The 24227-nt window shown below is 49.1% G+C and overlaps 1 long non-coding RNA gene across 1 annotated transcript; it reads right to left on the bottom strand.

The window, feature by feature from the left end:
- Window positions 1–301: 301 nt before the first annotated feature.
- LOC132691358 (uncharacterized) lies at window positions 302–1038 on the bottom strand. Its single transcript, XR_009615706.3, has 2 exons — window positions 811–1038; window positions 302–555 (listed from the first exon to the last, which is right to left on the bottom strand). It is a non-coding gene; the product is annotated as an uncharacterized LOC132691358 (long non-coding RNA).
- Between the last annotated feature and the right edge of the window lie 23189 nt (window positions 1039–24227).

Here is a 24227-nt window from a genome sequence, read left to right as displayed (position 1 = left end):
CTGTGGACCCAATCACTACGGCCCAGAGGGATGAAGACGCTGATTGGTAAGACCCCAGTCCCATGTCCTCTCCCGGAGCTGGGGCCGACGCCGTCCACCCCTGTGCTGTGCTGGGAGGCAGGAGGGGCTCCCGGGATTTGGGTTTTGTTTTGGCTTTGCAGACTGCAAAGCTTACGACTTGCTCACAGCCTCATATGAAAGAGTGAGCTGTCAAACAAATGACCCGCTCTGGAAGAATGGCTTAAATTGTGGCTTATTCATAAGATGGAATATTAGGCAGCCATTAAAACATATGTTAGAATTAAGTTTGTGGAGACAATTTAATGAGCGTATTTGTGCTAGAATGCTTTCAAAAAAATAGGTTACAACGTACATATGTAGTACGCTTTACACTGTAAAATATTTATGCTTTGAAAAACGCTGAAAGAAAACTACAGAAATGTTCATAGTAATTATGTCATGGCGATATGGGTGAATTTCATTCTGTATATTTTCTTCTTTTTCTCCTTTCTCTTGCTCTCTCTTTTAATTTTAAAGTGCCCATTATATGCATACCTAAGAAGCAAACATTAACTTTTAAAATCCGAGTTGCAAGATGACCCGCTTGACCACCGCGTGGCTGTGCTGTAGCCAGGTGGGGATGACAATGGGGGGGACGTGGAGACAGGGGTGGGGGTGGTGAGGAGGGAGGCAGCTCTGCCAAGTCCACAGTTTTAAACCTTAAAGGAAGCTGCACGCAGGTTTTGGCCCAGTTGGAAAGGACCTGTGGGAGGTGTGCTTGGGGTTGGAGGTAACCCTTAGTTGCCTTACCGGGCAGACTGAGGAGGCTCAACTCTTAAGACCTTTGTCTGTTCGTTTGCTCATTCATCCACCGCCCGTTAATTCAGTAGGTGAGTGCCCGCACGTGCCAGGAGATGCGGCAGGCAACAGCATGTCCCTGCCCCCCTGAGGCTCGCAGTCCTGCATGAGGACACGCACACACGAAGATGGCTTACCTCTGCCTTACCATGTATTGTGGGCCTGGCTGATACGTAGTCATTGGCAGAAGAGTTTTTGAGAGGAAGCCAGCACGTGGTGAGAACACAGCAGCTCCTGCAGAGGGAGGGGCGGTGGGGCCTCTGCACGTGAGCCGAGCGCGGGCTGGGATCACGCCTGGCATGGCATGGGAGAACGTGCCGGGCAATAAGCCTGAGCGCCGCCCCCCCAGCTCTGAGCGAGAGGCTGTGGTTACCAGGCCCTAGACGGAAATGAGCACCTGGCTGGTGGCCAGGGTGGGGTGGGGGGGAGCCCAGACAAAGCTGAAGGGGGCACAGAGACCCAGGGAGGTGGGCAGCTCCGGGGAGGTGGCTGACCCCTGTTCAGAGCAGGTGAGGCAGAGAGCAGCCCAGCAGTTAGGGGAGAGTGGCCTCCTGCTCAGGAGCCAGCTTTCCTAATAAGGCAGCAGACACGCCTGAGCCCTGGCCTGGGCCAGCTCCAGTGTCCTCATCTGGAAAAGAAGGGGTCCTCCTTAGGGAGTGCCATGAGATCAGTGCTGGTGAACTGACGTGCCTGGGCTGGAGGCAGGTAGACAGTACATGCACATTTCTCAGGAGGCAGGCAGGAAGCGTGCATGTGACCAATTCCCAGCTGCCCTTGGAGTCAGACCAGAAGGTAGGTCGGTGTGGCAGGTTTTATTTTCTAAAGAGAGCCATGACAGTCTCCCATCCTGTGTGCTCTTGTAATATGACCTTGTCACTCTGCATGCCTTCCGGAGGTAGGTCAGGAAGCTTCTGCCAACTCCCCTCTGGTCCCTCTTCCTCCCTCCCTCCCTGTCTAGGGATACTCTTGAAACTGGGCCACCATACTTCAAGGAAGCCCAGGATCGATGGAGAGGCCACATGTGGCTGTGTGGCCTGCCAGCCCCTGCTGAGTTCCGGCTAACCTAAGGTGTCAAGCATGAGGAAGCCCCAGAGATGACTCCAGTCCATTGCCATCTGACTGCAACCACTCGTGAGATCCTGAAAACTGCCTGGCTGAGCCCAGGACTAAGTAACACAAATGCCTGTTGTTGTTTTAAATAGACTTCAGTTTTTAGAGCAATGTTAGGCTCATAGCAAAACTGAGCAGAAGATATATTTCTCATATACCTCCTGCCCCCACATATATTCAGCCTCCCCCACTATCAAAATCCTGACCAGAGTGGTACGTTTGTTATAGTACAGGGTGAATAACACTGATGAACCTATACTGACACATAATTATCACCCAAAATCCATAGTTTACATTAGGGCTCACTTTTTTTAAATGTTTATTTTTGAGACAGAGAGAGAGTGAGAGTGGGGAAGGGGCAGACAGAGGGGGACAGAGGATCTGAAGTGGGTTCCGTGCTGACAGCAGTGAGCCCCCTATGCAGGGGCTTTAACCCACGAACCATGAAATCATGACCTGAGTTGAAGTCAACCGACTCAACCGACTGAGCCACCCAATCGCCCCGAGGGCTCACTCTTGATGTTGTACATTATATGAGTTGGGACAAATATATAATGGCATGTATCTGCCATTATAGTATCATACAGAGTAGTTTCACTGCCCTAAAAATCTGTGCTCTGCCCATTCATCCCTCCCTCCATCCTCCCAACCCCTGACCACCACTGGTCCTTTTACTATCTCCCTAATTTTGCCATTTTCCAGAATTTCATGTAGTTGGATTCATACACTATGTAGCCTTTCAGATTGGCTTCTTTCACTTGGTAAGTTTCCTTCTTTCACCTTCTTTCATTTGGTAAGTTTCCTCCGTTAAGTTTCCTCCTTGTCTTTTCATGGCTTGATAGCTCATTTCTTTGAAGTGCTCAATAGTACTCCATTGTCTGGATGTTGATTTATCCATTCACCTTCTAAAGGACATCTTGGTTGCTTCTAAGTTTTAGTAATTCTGAATAAAGTTGCTGTGAACATCTGTGTGTGTTTTGTATGGACAAGAGTTTTCATCTCCTTTGAGTAATACTAAGGAGCGTGACTGCTGGATTTTATGGTAAGCGTATGTTTAGTTTGGTAAGAAACTGCCAAACTACCTTCCAAAGTGGCTGTGCCATTTTGCATTCCCACAAGCAATGAAAGAGAGTTCTCTTCCTCCACTGTGCTCCATCATTCTTATAAATGTGTAGTGGTATCTCATTGTTTTAATTTGCATTCCCCTAATGCCTTATGATGTAGGGCATCTGTTCTTTTCTCCCAGCTTTACTGAGATATAATTGACATATAACACTGTGTAAATTTAAGATGTATAACATGATGATTTGATACATGCATTATATTGTGAAATATTTACCATAATAAGATTATTTAGCACATCCATCATCTCCCGCAGTTACCTTTGTGTGTGTGTGTGTGTGTGTGTGTGTGTGTGTGTGTGTGTGTGAGTGTTGTGTGGTGAGAACATTTAAGATCTATTCTCTTAGCAACTTTCGATACAGTATTGTTAATTATAGTCAGCATGCTATACATCGTATATCCAAAACTTACTCGTCTTATATGTAGAAGTTTGTACCCTTTGACCAAGATCTTCCATTTCCTTCAGCTGTCAGACCCTGGCAACCACCAATCTCCTCTCTTGTCCTGAATCTGGCATTTTTACAGTTCATATTATAAGTGAGATTGTATAGTCTTTGATTGATTTCATTTAGCATAACACCCTCAAGTTTCATCCATATTGTTGCAAATTGCAGGTTTTCCCTTCTTTTTTATGGCTGAGTAGTATCCATTATCTATGTGGAATATTCCAATATATATAGAATATGGAATATTACATTATATCTTTATCTGGTCATTCGCCAGGGACATGTTGTTTTCATGTCTTGGCTACTGGCTAGTGTGAATAACAGTGCAATGAAAATGGGGGTGCAGATGCTTCTTGGAGATGAGTGATTTCATTTCCTTCAGATAAATACCCAAAGAGGGATTGCTGGATCCCATGGCTGTTCTATTTTTAATGTTTTAAGGAACCTCCATACTGTTTTCCATAGTGGTTGCGCCAATTTACATTCCCCCAGCGGGGCACAAGGGATCTCTTTTCTCCACATCCTGTCAACATTTGTTATTTCCTACTTTTTTGATAAAAAAAGCCATTCTAACAGGTGTGAGGCAATATCTCATTGTAGTTTTTAAATAGTTATTTACTTTTGAGAGAGAGAGAGAGAGTGTGCATGCAAATGGGGGAGGGGCAGAGAGAGAGAGGGAGACCAAGAATCCCAAGCAGGCTCCATGCAGTCAGCACAGAGCCTGATGAGGGGTTCAAACTCACAAACCAAGAGATCATGACCTGAGCTGAAATCAAGAGTCAGATGTTTAACTGCTTAACTGACTGAGCCACTCAGGTGCCTCTCGTTGTGGTTTTGATTTGTACTTCCCTGATGATGAGTCATGTTGAGCACCTTTCATGTACCTATTGGCCATTTGTGTGTCTTTTGGAAAATTGCCTATTCCAGTTCTTTGCCCATTTTTAAATTGGATTTTTGTTTTTGTGTTTGAGTTTGAGTTATATGAATTCCTTATATATTTTGAATATTATCTTCTCATCAAATATGTGGTTTACAAATGTTTCCTCTCCTTCTGTAGATTGTCATTTCATTTTGTTGATTGTTTCTTTTGCTGTGCAGAAGCTTTACAATGTGATGTAGTCTCACTTGTTTATTTTTGCTTTTGTTGCCTGTGCTTTTGATGTCATGTCCAAAAAACTTGTTTCCAAGACCAACGTCAAGGAGTTTTTCCCTTATGTTTTCTTCTAGGGGTTTGATGGCTTCAGGTCTTACTTTTAAGTCTTTCATGCATCTTGAGTTACTTTTTGTGAGTAGTCCAATTTCATTCTTTTGCATGTAAATATCCAGTTTTCCCAACACCATTTATTGAAGAGACTATCCTTTCCTTATTCAATATTCTTGGCCCCTTTGTCAAATATTAGTTGACCATGTACACATGTGTCTATTGGGGGGCTCTTTATCCTGTTCCATTGGTCTGTGTGTCAGTAGTTATGACAGTACCATATTGTTTTGATGACTACAGCTTTGTGATATAGTCCAAAATCAGGAAGTGTGATAGAGCATCTTTTCATGTGTTTATTTCCCATTTGCTTCTTTGGCGAGAGGTCTGGTAAGGTCTCCGGCCAACTTGTTAATTGGGTTGTACATTTCCTTGTTGACTTTTAAAGGTTCTTTGCACATTTTTCATAACAGTCTTTATCAGATGTGTCTTTTACAAAGATTTTCTCCCAGTCTTTGCCTGGTTTTCTCATTCTCTTGACATTGTCCTTCACAGAGCAGAAATTTTTAATTTTAATGAAATCTAGCTTATAAATTATTTCGCTCATGGATTGTACCTTATTTATTTATTTTTAATTATTTATTCTAATTATTTATTTTTATTATTATTAGAGTGAGCACGAATGGGGTAGGGGCAGAGAGAGAGTGAGAGAGAATTCCAAGCAGATTCTGCATTGTTAGTGCGGAGCCTGACATGGGGCTCGAACTCACAAATTGTGAGATCATGACCTGAGCCAAGATTAAGAGTCAGATGCTTGGGGCACCTGGGTGGTTCAGTTGTTAAGTGTCTGAATTTGGCTCAGGTCATGATATCATGATTGTGAGTTTGAGCCCCGCCTCGGGCTCTGCACTGACAATGCACAGCCTGCTTTGGATCCTCTCTCTCTGCCCCTCCCCCATTTTTTTAATGACTTTTTTTTAGGTTTATTTTTGAGAGAGAGAGAATCCCAGACAGGCTCTGCACTGTCAACACGGAGCCAGATGTGGGGCTCAAACTCATGAAATGTTAAATCATGACCTGAGCGGAAATCAAGAGTTGGACACTTAACTGACTGAGCCACCCAGGAGCCCCTGCATTTTACACTTAAATTGGTGATCCATTTTTAGTTAATTTTTGTGAATGGTTAAGGTCTGTGTTGCATTTCTCTGCACATAGATATATAGTTATTCCAGAAGCGTTTGTTGAAAAGACTATCTTTTCTTCATTGTATTATTCCTTTGCCAAAGGTCAGTTGGCTATATTTATGTGGGTCTAGTCTATTCTGTTCCATTGATCTGTTTGTTCTGTCACCAATCCCACACTGGCTGGATTACTGCTGCTTCGTGGTACATCTTGAAGGTGAGCAGTGTCCTCCAATTTTGTTCTTCCTTCAATATCAAAAGATACAGATCAAAAGATCAAAACATCTTTTTCAAGAGAAACAGATCAAAAGATCTGGATCTTTTGCCTCTCCATTTAAACTGGATCAGTTTGTTGATATCCAAAGAAATGCTTTTTGGTATTGGATTGGATTAAATAGATCAAGTTGGGAAGAATTGATATCTGGAAAATATTGGGTCTTTCTGGTCATGAACATGGACTGTCTTTCCATTTATTTAGACCTTCTTTGATTTCTTTCATCAGAGTTTTGTAGTTTTCCTCATATAGATCTTGTACATATTTTGTTAGATTTATATTAAAATGTTCACTTTTTTTTTTTTAATGTTTATTTATTTTTGAGACAGAGAGAGACAGAGCATGAAAAGGGGAGGAGCAGAGAGAGAGGGAGACACAGAATCTGAAACAGGCTCCAGGCTCTGAGCTGTCAGCACAGAGCCTGATGCGGGGCTCGAACTCACGGACCGTGAGATCATGACCTGAGCCAAAGTCGGACGCTTAACCGACCGAGCCACCCAGGCGCCCCAAAATGTTTCACTTTTGGGGGCACCTGGGTGGCTCAGTTGGCTAAGCATCCCACTGGATTTCTGCGCACGTCATGATCTGATTTGTGAGTTCAAGCCCCGTGTTGGGCTCTGTGCCGACAGCGTGGAGCCTGCTTGGGATTCTCTCTCACTCCCTCTCTCTCTGCCCCTCCCCTGCTCACTCGCTCTCTCTCTCTCTCTCAAAATAAATAGAAACTTTTAAAAAATATTAAAATATTTCACATTTGGGGATTGCTAACAAATTGCTATTGTGTTTTTAATTTCACATTCTACTTGTTTATTGCTGATACAGAAGACAACAATTGACCTGTATGTTAACCTCGTATCCTATAACCTTGCTATAATTGTTTATTAGTTCCAGGAGGTTTTTTGTGTTGGTGATTCTTTTAGATTTTCCACATAGACAATCAGAACAAACACTTAAAAAAAATTATACCCTACTTTGCTCATCTACCTTGTGAGAGATTTGGAGAGAGGAGGGTCTGAGGAAGGAAGGAACCATCACCCTATGAAAGGTACATGATGATGTAAAACATATCCTAACTTAATATACTTAATGTGTCTTGTGAGAAGACATGCATCTTAGATCATTCTTTTTCCTAGAAGCATGGTGTGCCCTGAATTGCTTCTTGGAGTAGAAGATATATCCATGTTGGGGCTTGGTCTCAGGTTGCCAAGGGTGGGTACTGGGAGCTAAGACCTCCACTGTCTGGGGAGCTGGGGGTGTCATGGCTGCCTCAGATTTGTGTGAGATAAAACCCTGGTAATCTAGGACTGGAGATTCAGCAGTGACAGCTCCTCTCCACTCTGGGGCCTCTTCCCAGCAGCCAACACAAGGGCCATGGGTAGCCTCAGTCCACCAGGTTTCCAAACTGGGACTGGTACCTTTTCTCTGTTTGGCATACAATAGCAGCTTTCAGGCATGAAAAGAGAGAGATAGAGAAAACAAAAACAAAAAAACAAAGCCCTGGGATAACAAAGCATCACCTTTGTAGGAGGCATCTGTTACCTTGACCTGGGAGATCTGCTTACAGTGCCTTGAAAACCCTTTGAGGTTAACCCCTTCCCAACTCCCAGCCCAAGGGGCTGACTTCCCAAGTGTAGGGCACCACAGGTGAGGGTCATGTGGACCTGGGCCTGACCAATCAGCATATCCCATTGGCCTGGTCTCTGTGATTGGTTCAAGGGCAGGCCTGAGACTCCAGCTTGTCCAATGGGAGTCCTTCCCAGGACCTCACGAGCTCTTATTGGGAACCAGGATGGAGTGGCCTTTCTGGTGGAGTTGCCCAAGGTAGGATGTCATCCTGGAGCTGGGATTGGGAAGTAGGCACTGGAAGGAGGACATGGGGAGCCTGCTTGAGAAGGAAGCCACCACAGAAGCCACAGGCAAGAGGTGGCAGAGAAAGTGGGGTCTGATGTGATTGTCTGAGGGCCTGGGTGGTACCGGGCTGGAAGGCAACCATGCCCTGGCATCTCTCAGTTACATGAGCCCATAAATCCCCTTTTATACTTAATTCAGTTTGAGTGTGTCACTTAAAAGTGAAACAGCCCATGGGGCACCTGGATGGCTCAGTCGGTTGGGCCTCTGACTCTTGGTTTCCGCTCAGGTCATGATGCCAGGGTCTTGGGATTGAGCTGGCGTTGGGCTCCATGCTGAGCATAAGGTCTGCTTGGGATTCTCTCTCTCTCTCTCTCTCTCTCTCTCTCCCTCCCTCCCTCCCTCCCTCCCTCCCTCTGCACCTCTCCCCTGCTTGCTCTCTCTCTCTCTCAAATAAATTTTTAAAAATTAAAAAAAATTGGAAGAGCCCGAACTGTCATCCTCTAAGAACTGTGCAGAGCAGGGGGCTGTATGCAGCAGACCTGGTTCTGGAAAGACAGACTCTACACTCTCAGGAGACAAGCTGGGTCTGTGCCTTTCTCTTTCTTTCCTAAAACCTGAGCCTTTCCCCTTACTCCCTCCTAACTCCCAACATTCATACCTGGGGCTGCCTTAAAGCCCTCTGAGCCCCATTCGCTGCCCGTAGCTCTGCCTCCTACCACAGAGCAGCACCCACCAAGTGTGTAGCTGCTTGGGCGTCTGTCTGTCCGTCAGTCTCCTTCAGGAGAATGCGGGTCCTGGGGGAGCTGGGGCCTGCCTGCCACTCGCCAGGTGCTCACTGAGCTGAATGGAAAAAGGCGACAGGATCACCTGGAGATCTGGACATGGGAAGGCTTGGGACAGGGAGAGAGCACTGGGCTTGGAGTCCAGAAATAAAGGAAGGCGCTGTGGCACTGCAATTATCCAGCAATTTGCTTGGGCCTCTTTGAGCTCCAGCTGCCTCGCCTGTGGCAAGATCAGAAGCCTGGCCCTCAGTGAAAGCACTGGTCGGGTTAGCACACGGAGCCAACGTGGGCCCTGTTCGCTGGACAGTCGCCTTATGCTGCTTTATGTGGGCAGTTTCATCTAATCCGCTCTGCTACTGCATCGATAAGGCTGCTTTATTAGCCCCATTTACAGGTGAGGAAACTGAGGCACAGTGCAAAAGCCACATGGCTGGTCAGGAAGATTTCACTTGAGCCCAGATCTGTGGACCCCAGAGCACTGGTGTCTCTGAGACAAATGGGACCCTGCCCCGGGCTCCAGACCTTCCTGAGATATAAGTCCTCATCCAGATGGCTCAGTTGGTATTTGGTCCCACGCAATGTACTACCCGGTTGTACCGGGTTGTGGCTTCCGTATGTTACAAAGTGGGAAAGCCTGGAAACAAATCTCTGCCACCGTAGTCTGCTTAATATGGATAGATTTAACAAATGAATGCTCCTAACACACACACATGACTGTGCAATCTAACTGTGCCAGGGTAATTAGCATATTTCTTTTTGAAAATTAATTTATAGGTCACTGAAGACAGCCTGGCCTCGTAATGGGACACAAGTTTCAAGATGGAGAATGCCACTCCTTTCCATCCCGTTCCTGTGACCCATGCATAACAGCATCTGGAGGGAAGGTCAAAGGCACACGTTCGAGACCCTCGTCATGGCTCCAAGCCCCCTTCCCCTCAGTCAGAGCGTCGCAGGGGCACCCAGGAGGCAATGCGAAGGCGGGTTCAGCCCAACACCTTCACCAGCATCACCTGTGTTGGAGCCTCTGCCCGCCAGCAGCTTCCTGAGAATTCCCAGCCACCAGAAGGGGGCAGACTGTGATTTCTGAAGCCAGGACACAATGGGTGTATGAGGACATTGGCGGGGGGGGGGGGGGGACGGAGGTGCCAGGCTGCCACCATGACTGTGACCACCTCAGGACAAGCCAGGAACCCGAAGGCTGGGCCTGACTCCATAAAAACTTCAGGTGTGGTCTGGCTCAGAGGAACCCACCCAATCCCATGTCTTGGGTCAGATCATCCAGCAAAGAGCAGCCAGAACAGGCTTGGGGTTGGCCATGTGACTGAGTGGGGGCTGGGGGCTTGTCTTGAAGCTGGAGAACGCAGACACTATCTTTACCTGGATTGTGTATTTATAGTCGAGGTGGCTGGAGGGGCTGCTAGAGATTTTTGAGGGAGTTAAAGTTCCCTCAAGCCATCCCTAAGCCTCGCCGCTGCTCAGGGAAACCCCTCAGACCTTAGAAACCTCTGGAGCCACCACGCTGCCCTATGTGGAAGGACCAGAGGCAAATCTCTGAAATGTCCTTGTGCCTTGTGGTTCCAGGCAGGCAGTGCTGGGAGATGTAGTGCCTCCCTCCCCTCCCCAAAATGACCGCCCCCTGCTCCACAGCCACCACCACCAGTGCTGGTGGTCAGCAGGCCACTGAGGGCCGGGGACGTGCTAGGTGTTCCTTGTGGACCGGCCCTTCAGAAGCAGGTTCTCTCTGGGCCCAGAAGCCAGCGTCCCAGACCTCAGTGCCTGCCTGCATTGAGTCCATTGTGAATTCCCCGAGCCCAGCAGCCCAGGCTCTCAGATGGCTCAAACAAAGAGAATTTTAAAGTGACACGAGCTGGACACGCAGCCACGAGAGGGTGTCTGCCCAGATTAAGGCAAGCTCCAGCTTGGGCCTTTGAAGGGCCCTTGATTTCCTGGGGTGATGATGGATTTTCACAACAGAATTAGGAAAAGCCCCACCAACCCTGACTCATCCGCTGGGACAGGGCTCACTGTGTCCCCTGGGGCTGCGGGGACACCTGATTATTTCTCACATCCTCACTGCACATGCTGCCCCAGGTGGTGGCACAAATGTTGGACTCCCCGAGTGGTTTCTGTGTTGAGGATCCTGACCCCACGCTGGCCTCCTCCAGCCCGTCCTCCACCTGCAGTGCCGGGGCCTTTTTCCAGTCCCACCAGGCTAGCCCCCCCGGCAAGAAGGCTTTCCACGACTCCTGCTGTCTCCGGACAGAGTCCGGGCCTTTACCTCGGTGAGGCCCCGCCCCCCTCCCTGGCCTGTGGTCAGCTGCTTCCCCCTCCCCCTTCCCCTGTGCGGCCAGCCGCCTGGACTGCTTCCAGGTCTCCTGAACCCTTGCCTTGCCTTTGGACCATTGTGTGTTGCTGTGCCTCTGCTTGACCTGATCCTCCTCTACTCTGCAGCCAACCCCTCTTCAACCTTCGTGTCAGCTTCCATGCGTCAGCTTCCATGCGACTTCCGTGAGGCCTTCCCTGACCACCAGGACACTCGGTCGTGTCCCCAGCTCTGTTCTGTTCTAAATCTCATTGCTGTTGGTGTCACCACCGGTCACGGGCAATTCTGAGTCCCCTAGCCCAGCTCAGGGCCAAATCCCTAATAGGTGCTTTAACAAATGATACCTGAGGGCAAGCAGAAAGGAATGAGGGGCACATATGGGCCCTGAGGTGTCTGCTCCTTCAAGGAGAGGCTTGCTGAGTGCGAGGCGAGGCTCTAAACCCAAGGGTGCACAGGCAGGCGTCCGAGCGGCAGCTGAGGCCATGCCACCTGCCCATGACTTGCTCCTTTCTCCCCTGGAAAGTCACCTTGCTCATTTACCACAGATCCAGGGCCTCCCGCGGGAACTGAGCTGTTCGGCTGCCTGCAAATTCCCGGGCAGGGAGCTGCCATGGTCATAGTCAGGAGCGTGCCTGACAGAGGCAGGCTTTGCTTCTCTGACCTCACCCACACCCCCTTCGTCAACCCCCTGCCCCAAGCCCACCATTCCCCTGAACTCCACCTCTAGCCTTTTGCTGGAAGCCCTTTGCTCCAGGGAAGGATGTCCCTTCTGGACAAGGCCTGGGGCCCGCGGTGAGGTCTCTGCACTTGGCATGTCGCAATGGCCCATTACCCGGTCACCATTCAGACTGGTCCTTTGAGCCACGCACGGTGCTCAGACTTGGGGGATACCAAGAGGAGGAATAAACATAGTCCTGCTCTCCAAATCCCAAGCTTATCCCAAGAGTTTGTAGGCCTTCTGCTCAGAAAAACTTCTGAAGAAGTTTTTTAGTGGCTCAGGAGAAGGGATTCGAGGGCTCAAAACAACTCCAAGCCAGCAAGAATGACATGTCACCGGCAGAAGCGGGTGGGGAGCCCAAAGGGAGCCTGTCCTTTTGCTGTCTGTTGAGGGCATCCTCTGGTGGCAGGACCAAGTCAGGGCACCCTGGATTGGCGGCCAGAGCTGACAGGGAGCAACGGCAGGATGTAGCAGTCAAACATGGCCCCAGGAGATCAGAGGCCCTGTCCTGGCTCCCGGCAGCCCCTCGGTTACCCTGGACAAACCGTTGGGTCAACGTTGCAGATCAAATGGCCACAAGGGGCAGAAGGCAGCATAAACGAGTCCCTTGTGTAGCACGGAGAGAGCCCCACCTGAAGCCCCACCTGAAGGGTTGGCTTCTTCAGCCTCCTGGTACCTGGCAGGAAAACAAGCTGCCAGAATTGTCACATCTGGTAATTATTTTTAGGGGAATATTTTTTAAGTTTATGTATTTATTGTGAGAGAGCAAGAATGCAAGCAGGGGAGGCACAGAGAGGAAGGGAGAGAGAATCCCAAGCAGGCTCTGCACTGCCGGTGTAGAACCAGACATGGGGCTCGAACTCACCAACTGCAACATCATGACCTGAGCAGAAATCGAGAGTCAGGTGCTCAACCGACTGAGCCACCCAGGTGCTATTTTCAGGAGAGTTTTTTTTAAATCTGAATCGTTAGATGAGATTTCTCATTTAAAAAAATATATATTATTTGAGACAGAAAACGGGCTGTCTCAGGCAGAGAGAGAGAGGGGGAGAGAAAGAATCCCAAGTAGGCTCCTCGCTGTGAGAACGGAGCCAGACTCGAGGCTTCATCTCACGAACCGTGAGATCACGGCCTGAGCCGAAATCCAAAGTCCAACGCGTAACCACCGAGATTCCCATTTTAAGTGTTGGTTCAAGTAACACACAAGAAAGGCGAGGAAAATGTTTCCGTGGGCCACATTTGATGGGGCCAGCTCTGAGTTAAGCCCTAGGAGGGTCCACTTGTAAAGGAAGGTGGTTTTTCCTGACTTGGGGGGAGGGGGGCACCATAGCCCCTCCCAATGGGGACACGCCCCCAGGCCATTGCTGATTGGATCGGAGATGGACTCCTGATGCAGGGCAGCCAGTCACAGGCCGGCAACAATTTATGCTGTGACTTGGGGACAATACTGTCTTGGCCCTGCCATCTCCACTGCTGAAGCTCCAGGTCTTCTCAGCCTGGCCCCTGCTGTCCTTCAGATCTGACACTGCCTCCTTCTGTGAGCAGCCTGTTTAAAGCGCCCACCACTTGAAATGCAAATCAAAGCCACAGTGAGATATCAGAATGGCCAAAATCAAAACACAAGAAATAACAAGTGTTGGTGAGGATGCGGAGAAGGAGGAACCCTCTCCTGCTGTATTGGTGGAAATGCAAGCTGGTGCAGCCACCGTTGAAAACATGTGGAGGTTCCTCAAAAGATTAAAAATACAGTTACCATAAGATCCAGTAATTCCACTACTGGGTATTTACGCAAAGAAAACGAAAACACTAACTCGAAAAGAGACGCACCCCGGTGTTTATTGCAGCATTATTTACAATAGCCAAGATATAGAAGTAACCCGCATGTCCATTGGTAGATGAATGGATACAGAAGATGTGATACACGCACACACACACACACAATGGAATATTACTCAGCCACAAAAATAAATGAAATCTTGTCATCTGTGACAACATGGATGGACCTTGAGGGTATAATGCTGAGGGAAATAAGTCAGACAGAGAAAGAAAAAAACCATATGATTTCATTCATATGTGGAATTTAAGAAACAGAACAAATGAACAGAAAAAAAGAGACAAACAGAAAACCAAAACTCTTAAATACAACGAGAAAAGCGGGGGGAGGGGACGGGTGAACTGATGAAGAGGAAGCAAGAGTACACTTATCACAATGAGCACCGAGTGATGTATAAAATTGTTGAATCACTAAATTGTACACCTGAAACTAACATCACACCGTATGTTAATTATACTTCAATTAAAAAAGTAAAATTCAGCTGTGATATTTAAAAAAAATAAATTAATTAAAAAAATTTTTTTAACGTTTATTTATTTTTGAGACAGAGACAGAGCATGAACAGGGGAGGGTCAGAGAGAGGGAGACACAGAATCTGAAACAGGCTCCAGGCTCTGACCTGTCAGCACAGAGCCCGATGGGGGCTCGAACTCACGGACCGTGAGATCATGACCTGAGCCAAAGTCGGCCGCTCAACCGACTGAGCCGCCCAGGCGCCCCCCCAAAATAAATAAATTTTAAAAAGCAAAGTACCCACCACTCCAGGGCAGATTTTTTTTTCGTTTTTACTTTGTTCTCTGATGTATCCACAGCACCCAGATTGGTGCCTGACACATCACAGACCTTCACCACATATTTGTTGAAGGAACCAGGGAGTTCCCATGACAGTCTATCTTCCTTGTCACTCCTGGATGTCCCTCCCAAAACCCCCCCACCGCCAGTTGACTGTGCTAGCTTCCGGGAGTCTCATTCTAGCAATCAAAAGAAGTTTACTGGCTTACTGGCTGTCATGCAGAGTAAAGAAAGTGACAGGTGACTGGGCCAAGCACAGACCCCGGTTCTGAGTAGCTGCTCAATACACATTTGAATTTGTTCTCTGTTAGGGCTCTGAGCTGCCTATCTTGTGTGAGTGTTACAGTAAGAATGTTCCAGCAGCCTCAGCAAGCAGATGGGAGCCTTGTTTGTCATCGGAAAGCCCTCTGGGCAGTTCCTGGGCCCCACACTTACACCAGGTTCAAAGGCTTCCCGGAACCCCATGTCTGGGCCAGTTCCAGTCCTGTTCCCAGTGTCCAGACATGGATGATGAGCATCATGCTGGAGTCTATGGCTGATAAAGAGATCACTGAACAGCCAGTTCATATTGTGTGTCATCCAAAAAGAAAATCAATTTTAAACATCAGATAAAATGTGACAGGCGTTTTAAGAATGTATTTTATAAGTAATGCACTGTGATGGGAGCAGGGTTGGCGGGCTAGTTGAGGCCTTGCCACTGTGCTGGGTCAGTATGGTCTGATGTGGACCCTCTTAGGGGCTCAATGGTCCCTGGCTCCGCATCCCAGCCCCTTGATGCCCAGACTGGAGGGCGCCTGCAAGCCAGGCTGCTGGCAGCTGGGGAAGCCGGCCAGAGAGGGTCTTGTGCCCGAGGTAACTGCCATGCTCTCACTGGAAACCCTTCCGGAAGGAGAGGGAGGCAGCTGGTGCTGGTCCAGGACTGACTGGAGTCTTCTTCGCTCCTGGGGCACTCAGCCTTCTTTTCTTTTAAACAAGGATAACCATACGTACCCACAGGGAGGGTCTGATGAGATCAGGGGTGGTGAAAACACTTCGAAAGTGAATCTATTTATTTTAAACACGGAAAATCCTCACATGACAACATTTTCCAAATAATTCCTTTTCTAAAACAGGCTCTAAGATAGAGAGTAAGTTTCCTTCCTGCCCTTGGACCCTTGCTCCTTCTTTGCTCTCCCCAGAGGCAGCCACTCCTAGCAACTTCTTATGTGTATCCTTCCAGAGATGCGCACACGCATCCGCACACGCACTGTTCTGGACTTTTTTTTTTCTTTTTTTGCCCCGTTAGGTCTACACCTTGGAGCTCTAACATGTCCATTCCTAGAGCATGGCCTCTTCTTTTTCGGTGCCTACCCCCAAACACGTGGGCTTCGCCACCAACCCACAGAGCTCCACCTAGAGGGAGGATTGTGCCACCACAGGGCTCGCGGGAGGAGCAAAGGGAAGGGGAGGGGCCAGAGGCGAGGCCAGAAGGAGGGGCGGGGCTAAGGAACGCAGGCAGCACGGGACGGGAAGGAAAGGGCAAGGTGGATAGGAGAGGAAGAAAAAGAAGGGCTTCTCTGTGTTTATCTCGCTAGAGGTAGATCCTTCAGAGCTGGGACGAGAGAAAAGGGAGACTTACACGCTATACTGTGAATAATAACGATGACAGCAGCTTTTATTTTTTAACAAAAAATCCATTGTGCTGATGGTCTGTGCTCTGTGAGCCACTCCCCTACCGACCGACAGACATCTAAGTGCCCCCAAAGTGTTCGTGTGTGCACTTGCTCACAGGGTGGAAATCACCACATAAACTCACGTATTACTTCAGGGACCTGCAGAAACAACCCTCGCAGCCTGAAAAGCCTATGCCTTTGTCCCTGACTGAGCCATAACGAAGGTGGCGGGTGGGGGGGGGGGTAGGGGGGGTAGGGCAATGACTGGGGCCTGTAGCAATGGTTTCAGGGCTCGGCTTTGCTGAACATATCCACGAATCATCTTCCTCAGCCCTAACCTTATTTTGCACCGTGGTGTGACCTGAAGCACCTACGAAAATGGATTTTGCAGACATTCAGCCCTTGCCATCACCCTAGTGAAAAGACTTCTGGATTCCCAAGGATCCACACCGGAGGGACAGTGGGGTGGGGTTGCTGGAGCCTAGAGAATTCCTGGGAATTTGTGCCTGGGATTCCCTCTCCTTTGGAAACTGTGGACGGATGCCGGAGGGGCCTAGTTCCTAAGGGCTCCCTCTGGGGCTCTGCCCCACCAGAGCCCTCTTCTGGAGAAGAGACCTCTTCTGGTCTCAGTCTGCAGACCAGTCCCCACCAGCCAAGGCCAGCCTGCTCTTGGTTCCTCCCTGGGCGCCCTCAACTCTTCTGCAGATGATCCGCAGTGAGCTGTCCTCCCCAAAGGAGAAGGGCCTCACCAGTGAGGGTGTGGCCTCACCCCCTGCCCACCCCCCCCCCCCCCCAAGGTCCCGCTGGACACACGGCAACACAACCAGACTGTCACCAAATGAGAGTCTTCACCACTGGTGCGGGGGGAAGGCTGGGGAAATGGTTCTAGTCCCCATTAGGAACTCTTTCAAGGGATAAGATTAATATTTGATGGACTTAGAGGTTATCTCTATTATAGTGACACAATCATAGTATCTGCTATGCTGTTTTCACATGTCACTCAAGGTAGTAGAGCAGGTATTATTTCCATTTCACAGATGGGAAAACCGAGTCTCCAACACACTGTGTGTGGGAGATGCTGTTGGTTGCCTGTCCCACAGCCATCCCCACCCCTCATACCAACACATACCCTTCCTCACCTCCGTTTTGCTTATCCTTCCTCCCGAGGGAAGTGGGTCATTCCACAGCCAGGGGAGTGATTTCTGACTGACCAAGGCATGTCCATCTCCTCCTCTTTCCCGGCATTCAGCACGGGCATGAGATGCAGGCTGGTAGAGAAGCCTGGTGGGGGCTGGTGAAGAGGTTTTGCTTGCTTTGATAAAAAGACCCAAGGGGTGCCCTAGGTGGCTCTGTCGGTTGAGTGTCTGACTTCAGCTCAGATCACAATCTCACAGTTTGTGACTTTAAGCCCCACGTCGGGCTTGAGGCTGGCAGGGCAGAGCCCGCTTCAGAACCTCTGTCTTCCTCTCTCAGCCCCTCCTCCACTTGCACTCTCTCAAAAATAAATAAAACATTTTAAAAAATCGGTTAAGGGGCTCCTGGGTGGCTCAGTTGGTTGGCCATCCGACTTAGGCTCAGGTCACAATCTTGTGGTTTTTGAGTTCAAGCCCCATGTCAGGCTCTGTGCTGACAGCTCGGAGCCTGGAGCCTGCTTCAGATTCTGTGTCTCCCTCTCTCTCTCTCTCAAATCAATAAACGTTAAAAAAAAAAAAAAAACTTATTAAAAAATCTGTTTAAAAAAATCTCCAAGCTAGGGTTACTCCCTTTTATCTTTCGCCTCTGGTTGTGTTGGCTACATGTAATTTCTGAAACTATGGTAGCCATTAGAGCCATGAAAAGAGTCAGCATAAAGTGCAAGTAGATGTGTTGAAAATGTGTATCAGTAATCTATGGCCAAAATAATGCTGCATAACAAACAACCTCAAAGCCTCAGAGGCATTTAGCAAGAAACGTTTATTGCTCGTGTGACCGAAGTGGGCCGATCTAAGCTGGATCAGATCTGCCCCTCACCTCTCATCCTCCAACAGGCTCTCGGGGCACAGCAAAGTTGCAAAGGACATGCCCCAATGTGCATGCCCATTTCAAGCCTGTGCCTGCATCCATGTGCTATTATCAGAGCAAGCCACCTGGCTGAGCCCAGCGTCAAAGGGGGCAGAGCCGGTGACTCCTTGGGGAACATGGCCGCCACCAGGTCACGGGGCAGAGGTCATGGACAAGGGGCTGAGAATGGGACCATTGCCCCTGTCTACCACAAAAAGCAGAGCAGCAAGGGAAAAGGAATGTGCTCCCTGATGGTGTGGTTGAGTTGCCGAATTAGCCAAGCCTGGAGCGTTCTACTTCGGAGCTTTACAGTTATTCAAGAAACAAAGCTCTCACTGTGGAAGCCAGTTGGATCTTCTGTTACTTGCAGCCAAAGTCACTCACATGCCCAAGATCCCCCAGCTAGAAAGTGGTGGAGCAGAGACGGGGACGGGACCCCAGACTCTGGGTCTGAGCGTCTTGCAGTGCCTTTGTGCTGTGGGCCTTTGCTGTTTCAGAGCATGGGCTATCAGCCTCCTGCTCTCCGGTCCCAGGCCATACGGAGGGTAGCCATGCACGGGGCCCAGCCAGAATGGAGAGAGACATAGGCTCTGGGCTGTATCCTGGAGCAGCTCTTCTGAAGCACTACCCACAGCCCTGTGCGTTGCGGGGGGAAGGCTCGGGACTCAGAAAGCTGGGCCAGTTTCCTCTGATTACCTCCCTGGGGAAGAGGGCCCATGCAATGGCTCTGTCCTAAGCATAGGGGGATGCCACAGATGAAGGCAGTCTTGCCCAACAATTGTCTCCATTCTCATCAAACCTGGACTGCCCAGAGCCATTTGGTCCATCCCCCTGCCTGCACGTAGGCACATACCACCCCGGGCAGATCCCTAAGGCAATTAAGGTCACCATAGCGTTCCCACCAAAGACGGTGCTTTCTCTATGCCTCCTGTGAACAGAGAACCCAGAAGGATCCCAGAGGGTCGACAGACTATCTTTAGTCTCCTTGTCTTCAGCCCATCCCGTGGGATTTGCTTGCAAAGGGTAAATCTAAAGGATTATATTCCCCCTTGCTTTCCCCAGGTGGGGGTTGCAGATGTGGTACCCAGCAGTCAGTCAGACCTGGGAAGCAAGTACATTAGCTAGGATTAGGCTTAACTGCATATAATACAAAACCTCAAAATGATAGCGGCTTAAAGCCGATTAAGGTGATGTCTCTCTTGTAAAACAAGTCCAAATGTGAACGGCCCGTGGTGGCAGAACAGCTCTACCATCAGTGAGTGACCCACACTCCTTCTCCTCCTCTGCGTTGCCAACCTCGGCATGGGCCTGCATCGTCCTGTCACTGCATGGTCCAGCATGGCTGCCAGAGCTCCAGTCATCGTGGCCAGGTCCATAGGAAGATGAAAACGCAGAAGAGCAAAAAGGCGTTCCTCCCAACTCTATCAGTTCCTTTTTTGTTTTTAATTAAGTAGGCTTCATGCCCAATATGGACCCCAAAGTGGGGCCTGAACTCATGACCTTGAGATCAAGACCCAAGCCAAGATCAAGAGTTGGGAGCTCAAAGAACTGAGCCACTCAGTTCCTTTTAAATATCCTTCCCAGAAACCCCACTCAACAGTTATGCTCCCTTCTCACTGGTTGGAACATAGTCGCTGGTTGAGAAGCTGTGAAATGTGTCCTTTAGGTCACGATTTTTATGGCCAGCTAAAAATGAAGCTTTGATAACTTCAAAGATTAAAGGAAGAACCCATGTTGGGGAAAGTAAAGAGCAACTTCTGCCACAAGGAGTTCAACCTCCATTGACACTATTTTTAGGGGGACACCTGTTGTATACCAGGCACATAGCGAAGCTGTGCCATACAGAGATAAATAAGGCATGGCATTTTGAAAACATGTTTATTTTTGAGGGGGTGGAGGGACAGAGAGAGAGAGAGAGAGAGAGAATCCAAGCAGGCTCCGTGCTGACAGGGCAGAACCCGATGAGGGGCTCAAACTCACAACCTCAGCTGAAGTCGGACGCTTAACAGACTGAGCCACCCAGGTGCCCCGGACATGGTCTATTTCAAGCCTAGTGTGGATGGTGGACCATAGCAGAAATGGCAGTTGGAGCTAAGAGTTGTTTTGGCAACAGAATGTTTAGCAAGAAAAAAATCGCCATCCTTGAAACCTGGGTAAATTCACATATGATCTGGACTTTTGGAGTCTCTTGAAACACTTGATGTTCTGACAACACCGGGCCTGCATTATTTCCTCCTGGCAGCAGTTGGCTGGAGAAGGGGCTGTCCTTCTCGAAGGGCCCCTCTCCTGTTCGCCACAGTCCCTACCAGGCCCTGTCGCCTCACCCCATGCATTCCTGCATGGCCACGGTGGGGATTTGGGTTTGCAGCCTCTGCTTACAGATGGGGACCTGCTGGGGGTGCATGGATGGCTCAGTCAGTTGAGCATCCGACTCTTGGTTTTGGCTCAGGTCAAAATCTTGTGGCTTTGTGGGTTCGAGACCCACGTTGGACTCTGTGCTGGCAGTGCGGAGCCTCCTTGGGATCCTCTCTCTCTCCTTCTCTTTCTGCCCCTCCCTCACTTGTGCTGTCTCTGTCTCTCTCAAAATAAATAAACTTAAGCAAAAATTAAAAAAAAAAAAGAAAGGGGGGCACCTGGGTGGCTCAACCAGTTAAGCATCCGACTTCAGCTCAGGTCATGATCTCACGGTTCGTGAGTTTGAGCCCCGTGTCTGGCTCTGGGCTGACAGCTCGGAGCCTGGAGCCCGCTTCCGATTCTGTGTCTGCCTCTGTCTGCCCCTCCGCTGCTTGCACTCTGTCTCTCGCATTGTCTCAAAAATAAATAAACATTAAAAAAGTAAAAAATAAAAAAAAAAGAAGAAGGGAACCTGCTGTTTGGCCGAGGCAGGGGTGGGGAGTGTCGCTGGACAGGTGTCAGAGGACTCTGTGTGGACAGCAAGCTGACACTGCTGAAACCACTCATAGTTGTGAACTCGCTTGTCCTTGTGCTCCTCGGGGAGGGGGATAGTAAAGCAAACCCATAGGCCATCCGGAAACCTGCTCTTCTCTAAAGGAGGTGCTGAAGATATGAATATATCCTTTTTCAACTTCTTTCTTTGTGAAGGCGTCAGCGGCCTGTGGAGACAGGGAAGGCTGTCAGAGGCAGGCGTTTCTCTCTCCCCAGCAGATGACCCCTGCGTCAGGCCAAAGGTGGGCCTACCTCCCTGAGGCCCCAGCAGCTGCTGGAAACTCTTCCGAAGTCAGCAGGGACCCAGGCTCCCTGCTCGGCTCACCTCGGAGCAGAGGTCCTCCTCATTAGTGCTCAGAGCCGTCTGTACAGGCTGCTCCCCCCACCCCCCCACCCCCCCCCCGAAACCTTCCTCCAAGCCCAGGGCTGGCGAGATCTTGCTGGAACCCCCTTCCGTCTCGCTTCAGAGCGCACCGGCTGACACAACCCCGGAGCAGTGAGCTGCCGGAGCAGGAGCACTAACGCCCATTGTGGGTGGCCTCCCCTCCCGCCCAGCCCAAGGGTGTCTTGCAAGCTATAAATTGAGTAAATTGAAAATGTTACTGAGAGTTGGAGATAAAAGAGAGAGCTGGGTGTCTCCATGAATAAAACATGGGAGGGAGGCCGTTTCTTGGAAAAATAGAGAGAATAAATTGTGGCGGATCAATTTTATCTAATTTCTTGGCGGAGCTTCTGACATGCAAATGAACGTGCTCATAATTTATGAGTGCGCTATGGAGATTACCAGAGGGAAGGGGTGCCTGGATTTCTGGTGGAGAAAGGAGGGGCATGGCTAAGGGTTTAGCAAAAGTCCACTAGGCTTTTTTTCCTTCAAACCTAAACATTTAGAAACCCTCCCAGGGAAGGCAAAAGCCAGGCAGAGTAAATTCTGGATTCCTGGGCCTGTCTTTGGGGCCAGTTCCTCTGGGCACGCTCTCGGTGTCATAGCCACACTGATGGCCAGCTGGCCAGCCCTGGCCACGGCAGATGTGGTCTGGCCACCAGGCCTGTGCTCAGTTGGTCCCCATCTCCCAACACGCCATCTTACCAGCCAGAGTCTCTCCCTCGACCTTTGGTTTCCAGCCTCAATCTTCCCTGTTAGGTCCCAGGGAGCTCACCCTTCCTTCTGTACTCTGAAACCAGTCCTGCTTTCGCAACCGTTTTCTCTGGCCTGGGCGATGACTGTACAATGTCTCAACTGGCTGCTCATATTAAGAAATTAGGAGATTTCCCAGGCACTTTGGGAAGTCTGGCTTTTGTTGGAACATCGGAACCTCTGGTTACACAGGCTGACGTTTTCACTGCAAATTGGCTGGAAACAAGAAGTAGCCCCCTAGCCCCTCAAGATAGAGGCTGCGTACTCTGATTTGCCGCAGACCCTACCTCTCCCTATGGCCTGTCTGAATGTCACAGGCCATTTATTATCGGGTTTGCACTGTCGTTTTGCTCATAGCGGGGCTAGTGGGAAAGTGAAATATCTCTTCTTCTGATTCTGACAAAATGGGCAAGTCAGAGGGACAGAGCGAGCAAGTGTCAACAGGAAGAGGACACAGTTTTATTTTGGAAGGAGTGACGAATGACCCCCGCGGTAAATGTGGATCCACAGAGCTGTGATCCAACCCCAAGGCGCCTGCTCTTTCTACACATCCCTCTGCCCCCATAAGCTCATCTCTTGGGAAGGTTTCAGACTCTGCTAAGAGGACCTATCCCTTGAAAGCAGAAATGGGATTTTTCTTCCTAAATCCGTTCCTTGGGGGGACGTCTTCAAAGAGAATTCTCGTAATTTCCCGTTATAAAATTTTATGTGTAATTCTAAACAATGAACTGTGAACATTAATTGAGCAGACTGGGAGATTTTCTGTCTTTAAGTCACAGACTATTTTAAAACCTCCCAGACCACAAGAAACGGGCCTGAGGAAATAAACTTCCAGAGGGTGGCCAAGACAGAAACCCACCCCCACAGTTGCCCTTGCTACATCTGGGATTCTCCAGGAAGGGGGGGCCACACTGGAGGGTTCCAAGTTTTGCTGCTTGTGTGTGTGTGACTAATGGCTTGCTTTCCACCTGCTCTGCCTGCCTGGCACAAGGCAGGTCTGTATCTGTCCATCTGTCCATCAATCCATCTGTCCATCCATCCATCCATCCAACCATCCATTCATCCATCCATCTACATGTCCATCTATCCATCTGTCCATCTGTCCATCCAACCAATCAGATAATATTTGTTGAGTACTTACTATGTGCCAAGCTGTGGGTATGCCCACAGCCATAAACAAAAATCCACAGACAAAAATCCCTCCCTTCCTGGAGCTGATGTTTTCACAAGGGAGACAAAGAGAGCAAACACAATAAATAAGAACATTATACAGTATCTTAGAAGGTAATAAGTACTTTGGAGAAAAGCTAATTAGGAGGGGGGTGAAGTAAGAAGGAGAGGGTGGGGGCAGGGCTGCAAGTTAACAGGGATGGTGGCAACAGGCCTCCTTGAGAATATGACATTTGAGCAAAAATCTGGAGGAAGCTGGGAAGCAAGCCATAGGGTTGTCTCAGGTGGAGGTGTTACAGGTATAAGGAAAGAGAGAGTGCAAAGGCCCTGAGGGAGGTCAAGGAGGAAGGAGCAGCTGGACAGGTCTGGTCATCCACAAAGACTTTGAATTGACCCTGAGAGGAGCAAGGAACCACTGCAAGTCTCTGAACAGAGGAAGGCTATGTGCTGGCCTGCTTGTTTTTGTTCTTGTTTTTTAATTTTTATTTATTTATTTTGAGGGAGAGAGAGAGAGAGAGAATGCAGGGGAGGGGCAGAGAGAGAGAGAGAGAGAGAATCCCAAGCAGGATTCTTGCTGTCAGCACAGAGCCCAATGTGGGGCTTGAACTCATGAACCATGACATCATGACCTGAGCCGAAATCAGGAGTTGGACACTTAACAAACTGAGCCACCCAGGTGCTCCCGGCTTGCTTTTTAAAAGGACTACTGGTCAATGAAACTAAATATTTTTAATATTTATTTATTTTGAGAGAGAGAGAGAGAGAGAGAGAAAGACACAGAGTGTGAACAGGGGAGAG

This window comes from Panthera onca, chromosome E2 (assembly GCF_046562875.1).
Source record: "Panthera onca isolate mPanOnc1 chromosome E2, mPanOnc1 haplotype 2, whole genome shotgun sequence".
Classification (NCBI taxonomy): domain Eukaryota; kingdom Metazoa; phylum Chordata; class Mammalia; order Carnivora; family Felidae; genus Panthera; species Panthera onca.
This window is presented reverse-complemented; position numbering and strand designations above follow the sequence as displayed.